The 5,287-nt window shown below is 51.7% G+C and overlaps 1 protein-coding gene across 1 annotated transcript in view; it reads left to right on the forward strand.

Annotated features, from left to right (window-relative positions):
* Positions 1-5,287, forward strand: part of LOC107107524 (maestro heat-like repeat family member 5) — an 87,155-nt gene that overhangs the window by 7,405 nt on the left and 74,463 nt on the right. The window lies entirely within an intron of this gene.

The raw sequence follows: 5,287 nt of genomic DNA on the forward strand, positions 1-5,287 counted from the left end.
TTCTCCTGCCTCCTCCTGGCTGAATGAGGGCCGAAAGTCGGGTGGCCGGAAGCAGAGGGGCGGGGCTTCGTCATGTACCCCGCCCCCGCACCTCACCCAGGAGAACTGCGATCCCCCACGATCCCCCGGAATCGACCTCTGAGTTCCCCTGAAGAAAATGGCTACTTTGAAGGGTGGCGTCTATGGCATTATCCCCCACTGAGGTCCCTCCCCCCTTCCCAAACCCCGCCCTCTCCAGGTTCCACCCCCAAATCTCCAGGAATTTCCCAATGTGGAGCTGGCATAGGGTTGCCAGCTCTGATATGGGAAACACCTGGAGATTTGAGGGGCGGAGCCTGAGAAAGGTGGGGTTTAGGGAGGGGAGGGGCTTCAATACCAGGGAGTTCAGCTTCTAAAGCAGCCATTTTGTCCAGGTGAACTGATCTCGCCTGAAGACCAGTGGTAACCCCAGGCGATCTCCAGCTACCACCTGCAGATTGGCAACAGGGAGTCGGCAGCCGTACGGTGTGTTTGGGCCAGAACATGGAAGTCCTATCGGTTTAAGATCAGCTGTGCTGAGTCCAGAGTATGACTATGAAAATCTGTGTTCCTGGCTTCTCTTCCCTCAGTTTCCAGGGTCTTCTAGAGTCACCGGCTCCAGAGCTGTGGAAAGCCAGGCTTTCTTTATTGATTGATTTGATTTGTATCCCACCCTCCCTGCCGAGGCAGGCTCAGAGCGGCTTCCATAAAACATATTAAACAGTAAAACGCAAAGTTAGATAAGACCACAACAATACACTTCTAAAACACAGCATAAAGTGCTAGTGCCATTCGCGAGCGATGGCGGACATTAGCAGCGCCTGACCTTGACTTGTCGATAGTGATGGTAATTCGAGTCTGGCACTGACATGTTGATGACGATGTTAGTTTAGGGCCAGAGTCTTGGTCTATTAGGGCGGCTCCCTACTCGAAGGTCTGGCAGAAGAGCTCCGTCTTGCAGGCCCTGCGGAACTGCGAAAGGGCCCTGATGTCATCCGGGAGCTCATTCCACCAGTGCGGAGCCACCACCGAGAAAGCCCTGGCCCTTGTCACAGCGAGCCTGGCTTCTCTGAGGCCCGGGAGGGCCAGACAATTTTGGGACCCTGATCTTAGTGCTCTCTGGGGACCCAATCTTAGTGCTCTCCATTGTATCCCACAGCGATTCCCTTGCTGGAGAATGTGTCCACCTCATGGTCAGCCAATTCTTAGACTGGCCTATATGTCTGAGAGTATCTCCCTTGGAGTTTTCAGCATTTGGTGGCGCTCCCGCATTTCGACACTGCTCGCCCCACAGTCGTCACCTGAGGGAAGCCGTTGGAAATACTCGGCACATCTCCTCGGGTTCTCATCCCACTCTTTGCTCTGTCTGCCTACACCCCTCAGCATCCTCACCTTAAGCCTCCTCAGAGCAGAATACGTGTCGACTTTACTCAGTTTCTTGGCTGCACGTTCTCTCTCGTAGGCAGGGGTCATTTCCTGCAGGAGCGCACAGGAGCGGAGCTCCGGCAGTAAAGAGCCCAGGGGGCGGGCACATGCAACAAGCCCCACCCCCTGCTCCCAGCAGCTCTCAGTCAGAGCAAGAAGCAGCCAGGTAAGTTGCAAAGCCAACAGATCCAAAACAGTCCAGTGGCACCTTTATGGCCAAGGTTTATTCAGGTACAAGCTCTCCCTCCTCTGCGAGGACAGATCTGCACGTCCCCCTGCCCCCAATAGCTAGCAATCCAAAACAGTCCAGTGGAGCCTGAGCGGTGGGTGTTGTCTTCTGACACACTTCCGGTGATGTCAGGGGGTGTGGCCTATGCAAATGAGTTATGCTAATGAGCTCCTACACCTCTTTTTCAACGAAATGACCCCTGCTCGTAGGCATGAATAGCTCTCTGCTCTGAGGAAGCTTGTTGAAACAGGCGTTTGAGCAGGCCTGTCTGCGGAATCGTGACTTTCTGCACTACTTGAATACAAGAATAAGAAAGACACGAGGAACGCTTTCCTGGCTATTGTGCTTTATTTGGTGTAGTGGTTAAGTGCCAGTTTCGCAGTGTAGTGCCAGCCAGTTTGGTGTAGTGGTTAAGTGCACGGACTCTAATCTGGGAGAGCCGGGTTTGATTCCCCACTCCTCCACTTGCACCTGACTGGATGACCTTGGGCAAGCCGTAGTTCTGATAAGAGCTGTTAGAGCGGTTTATGTCAGAGTTCTCTCAGCCCCGCCTACCTCACAGGGTGTCTGTTGTGGGGAGGGGAAAGGAAATGAGTTTGTAAGCCGCTCTGAGACTCCTCTGGGTAGTGAAGGGCGGGGTATTAATCCAATCTCCTCCTCCTCCTCTTTATTTGCATTGGATGACGCTAGAGGTGAAGAGGACCAAGCGGTCTCCTGCAGCAGAGAAGAGCGTTATGCCCTTGAATTATTCTTATCGTGAAGGATACTTGTGTCCGTGTGATTTTCGTCAAACATTCGGCAAACCGAATAGGCTTCTCATCATTACCTCACAGCTGTCGTTGTCTACTTCTCTTTGAGGTCAAACACAGCGAAGAGCCGCTCATGTCTCAATTTATGGAGGTGGTTTTTTAAAATGTTTCCGTCGCCACAATCTCCCTGTTTTGCTGATGTCTTGACTAACAGTTTGACTAACGGAGACCTTTCCCAGATTTCCCTTTATAGATATTACGGGTCGAAGCTACGAGATACAAGACACAAGGAGCTCATCAGCGAATATCTGCACATGGTTCTGCGGTTTTCGACGCAAAATGAAACGGAGAGAGCGGTGAGGGAACGCCCAGGGTTTTCACAAACGTCTGGGCATCTACAGAGCTTTAACACTGCTGGCCCTTTGGTTTACTCCACCCTCTCCAAAATACTGGGTTCTGGACGCATTGCTCTCGTTTATTTAGTGATTTCAGGAATACTACAAGGATAGACCAAACCCTAACACACCCCACTCCCAATGGTGGCTCAAGTGGTTAAGACGCTGAACTGGAGGCTGGAAGGTCGGTAGTTCAGCAGTTCGAGACCCGAGTGTGCCGCATGACGGAGTGAGCTCCCGTCCCTGGCCCTAGCTTCTGCCAACCTAGCAGTTCGAAAGCAAGAAATTGCAAGTAGATAAATAGGGACCGCTTCGGTGGGAAGGTGACAGCGTTCCATGCGCCATGGCATTTAGTCATGCCGGCCACATGACCACGGAAATATCTTCAGACAGCGCTGGCTCTTCGGCTTTGAAACGGAGATGAGCACCGCAACCCTAGAGTCGGATTCGACTGGCTTTCGAGCAAGGGAAACCTTACCTTACTATAATATTGGTCACCTTCAGGATCCTGGTCGGCTATTGTTCTGAGGGAACAAGCTCAACCAGTTCCAGGTACTGTTCAGGTTCAATACATAACCACTGATAGAACTCTCCTCCAGGAATCTATCCAATCCCCCTTTAAAGCACTTTATTCCAGAGGCCATCACTACACCCTCTGGCAGCGAATTCCACATTTTAATCACTCTCTGGGTAAAGAAGTATTTACTTTTGTCCACCCTGAACCTACTGCCCATCGGCTTCATTTCACATTCCCAACTGTCCATTGCCTGAGACTTTTACCAGCCTCTCGCGCTTCCCTTTCCTTGCTGGAACTCAGTTACCAATTTCTGCCAGTCCCAACCATTCTTTGGAAAGAGAGGGGATATTTGGAAAGGGTTCCAGAGGCCCCCATTTAGGGTCGGGGATGATGCATAAATCAGCCGGACTGAAGAACAGACAAGACGTCGCTGCCCATAAAGCTCACAGCAACTGGAATAAAACGTATGGGTCACTGGGGGCAGCGTCACGGAACTGGCCTTGCCCACAGCAGCTACGGTTGGCAAATACAGCTGATCCCCAGAAGATTGGTTCTAACCCACTGGTGGACCTCCTGATGGCACTGGTATTTCTGGCCACTGTGTGATACAGAGTGTTGGACTGGATGGGCCTTTGGCCTGATCCAACATTGGTGTCTCTTATGTTCTTATGTTCATAAAACAGGAGGGCAGGCTCTGTGGCCACCGCACCTCAGAAAGGATATCATAGCATTGGGGAAAAGTGCAGAAAAGTGATACAAGAATGACAAAAGGGTTGGAACACTTTCCCTATGAAGCGCTTGGGGCTCTTCAGCTTGGAGAAACGACGGCTGAGGGGTGACACGATCGAGGTTTACAAGATTATGCATGGGATAGAGCAGGTAGAGAAAGAAGTACTTTTCTCCCTTTCTCACAAGACAAGAACTCCTTGTGGGCACTCCATGAAATTGCTGAGCGGTCGGGTCAGAATGGATAAAAGGAAGTACTTCTTCACCCAAAGAGTGATTGACACATGGAATTCACTGCCACAGGAAGTGGTGGCGGCTACAAGCATGGATGGCTTCAAAAGGGAATTAGATAAGCATAGGGAGCAGAGGTCCATCAGTGGCTATTAGGAGCTCTGGGACAAGTGATGCTCTATCATAATGGTGCTTGAGGGTGGGGGGGCAACAGTGGGAGGGCTTCTAATGTCCTGGCCCCACTGGTGGACCTCCTGATGGCACCTGGTATTTTTGGCCACTGTGGGACACAGAGTGTTGGACTGGATGGGCCATTGGCCTGAATACAACATTGGCTTCTCTTATGTTCTTATATGGAGCAGAGGTCCATCAGTGGCTATTAGCCACAAGGTCTAGATAGGAACTCTTGGTCTGGGGCAAGTGATGCTCTGTCTTCTTGGTGCTTGGGGGGGGCAACAGTGGGAGGGGCTTCTAGTGTCCTGGCCCCACTGCTGGACCTCCTGAGGGCACCTGGTGTTTTTGGCTACTGTGTGACACAGAGTGTTGGACTGGACGGGCCGTTGGTTGGATCCAACATTGGCTTCTCTTACGTTCTTATAAGAGGGAATGGGATAAGCTTATGGAGCAGAGGTCCATCAGTGGCTATTAGCCACAAGGTCTAGATAGGAACTCTTGGTCTGGGGCAAGTGATGCTCTGTCTTCTTGGTGCTTGGGGGGGCAACAGTGGGAGGGCTTCTAGTGTCCTGGCCCCACTGTTGGACCTGATGGCACCTGGTATTTTTGGCCACTGTGTGACAGAGTGTTTGGACTGGATGGGCCACTGGCCTGATCCAACATTGGCTTCTCTTCTTATGTATGTTCTTATATGGAGCAGAGGTCCATCAGTGGCCCCTATTAGCCACAAGGTAGGATAGGAACTCACTGGCTGGGGCAGGTGGTGCTCTGTATTCTTGGTGTTTGGTGTGGGGGGCAACAGTGGGAGGGCTTCTAATGTCCT

This window comes from Gekko japonicus, unplaced genomic scaffold, assembly GCF_001447785.1.
Source record: "Gekko japonicus isolate JY-2015 unplaced genomic scaffold, Gekko_japonicus_V1.1 scaffold3371, whole genome shotgun sequence".
NCBI classification, from domain to species: Eukaryota; Metazoa; Chordata; class Lepidosauria; order Squamata; family Gekkonidae; genus Gekko; species Gekko japonicus.